At 36.9% G+C, this 2,015-nt stretch overlaps 1 pseudogene; it reads left to right on the top strand.

Moving 5' to 3' along the window:
• The first annotated feature begins 215 nt into the window (after positions 1–215).
• Positions 216–2,011, top strand: LOC113755597 (annotated as a pseudogene).
• Positions 2,012–2,015: the final 4 nt, after the last annotated feature.

Genomic DNA, 2,015 nt, shown 5'->3' with positions numbered 1-2,015 from the left:
TTTGGGAACGAGAAATTGAGACAATCCGACACATCTCAAGCCTGATTTTATGGCGTGATAACATGTCCCTCTTATCTATTCTTAGACCTTCTAAGTTCTAACTTAAGTTTTACATATAAGCATACATGCTCCAATGTTATGCTTTTTGAAGTGAAGAGTGCGTGCATTCTCATTTGCTTTTATCCTGCCTCACATTGGCAGTTTCACTGCTAAAAATGGCTTCCATTCTCTCCCTCTGCATTTTATTCATAATGTGTATTTACCAAAGCCTTTCTTTCGCGGCTGTTGCGCCATTTCTTGATGGTATGCTTTAAATAGTCTTTAATTTTTTTCATATAAAATTGCTAAATGAAATTTTCTTAGGTACGAGATAACCTTGGTACAATATTTTTTTTTTTGGGGTTTATGCCAAATAAATTCACTTTACCATATCATTTTTATGTCAGCACTCAGTACATGACGGAGGGAATATCAAATCTTACCTCCTACTTTCACTTGACATGCAAACATGAGCCACGTAAATTGTAGAAAAATCAAATGAGCAGCGTTAATTTTCTCTAACATGTTCAACATCAAGAGCGACATGAACCCGTTTGATTTTTTTTATTTTGAATCTTATGGTGTTTGAATTGTCTTTCCGATACTTGGAAAAGGTTTTTCTCCCTGGACTTCTTTTAATCATTGATATGAATTGACCTTCTATGTACTCTTCCTCTTTATTATTATATTTTCTGAAAAATTCAAACAATGGCAGCATACAAGAACAAGGAGAAAAATTTACTCATAACTAGCAGTAGTATGTTTTTCTAACCATATTCCTGTTTACATTTTGCAGGTCTACTAGAAAATGGTAACTTTGAGGAAGGGCCAAAGGTATCAAACCTTAAGAAAAGACAGATCATAGGAAAATACTCCTTGCCCAAATGGGAAATTCATGGCATAGTTGAATATGTTTCAAATGGACGGCAACCTGGTGGTTTTCACTATGTAATCCCTCGTGGGGTTCATGCAGTGAGGCTTGGAAATGAGGCTTCCATATCTCAATATGTTAAGGTGAAACCTGGAGCAATGTCTTCATTGACCTTTGCAGTCACCAGGACTTGTGCCCAAGATGAGAAGCTAAGGGTTTCTGTCCCTGGTTTTTCGATTGAACTCCCAATTCAAACACTGTTTAGCAGCGATGGTGGTGATACTTATGCATGGGCTTTTAAGGCAACTTCTGATGTTGTCAAGGTTACATTTCATAATCCTGGAATTCAAGAGGATCCTACCTGTGGACCTCTTCTGGATGCAATTGCAATCAAGGAGATACTTCCTCTCAGATACACTAAGGGTAAGTCCTCTTCCAAATTTGGAATTTTTTTTCCAATATTATCTGCCTCCCATATCTTTAAGCAGATATGTGAAAGCTCGATGTTGGCCAGTACAAGAAAAATGTTAATGGCACACACTTATCTGTTAATCATACTCCTCTTGACTTTTCTAATGGTAGTTGTAAATTCAAAGAAAAACATGGCAATTTTTATCTGATTCATATGGCAAAAGTTTGAAAAAAAAAAAAGGTGCCGTTCACAGAGAAAGGAGTGCCATTAACATTTATCCCAAAATAATTGTCTGAATTGTTGGGCAATGGTCGTAAGTTGATCACAACCCAACTGCCTTTTTGTTCTTTTTATTATTGACTGTTGATATTCGTTCACGAAGACACTATCTTTAAAATATAAATTTGTAGTTTCTTCTAAATATATAGTAAATGTTAACCAATGCAATGTATATTTTATAATTCATAGAAAGCTCCTAATTTGCCCTGAAACTATGCAGGTACCTTGGTCAAAAATGGTGATTTTGAAACCGGCCCTCATGTGTTCAAGAATTTCTCAACTGGGGTGCTGCTCCTCCCTAAGAGGACGGACATCTACTCATCGCTCCCTGGATGGATTGTTGAATCCCTCAACCCCTTAAGTATGCGAACCGAAGCATCTCGTTCCCAGGGACTGCAGCTATTGAATTGGTTG

The sequence above is a fragment of the Coffea eugenioides genome, unplaced genomic scaffold, assembly GCF_003713205.1.
Source record: "Coffea eugenioides isolate CCC68of unplaced genomic scaffold, Ceug_1.0 ScVebR1_1602;HRSCAF=2481, whole genome shotgun sequence".
In the NCBI taxonomy this organism is placed as follows: domain Eukaryota; kingdom Viridiplantae; phylum Streptophyta; class Magnoliopsida; order Gentianales; family Rubiaceae; genus Coffea; species Coffea eugenioides.
The sequence above is the reverse complement of the archived record's forward strand: the minus strand, read 5'-3'. Positions and strand labels throughout refer to the sequence as shown.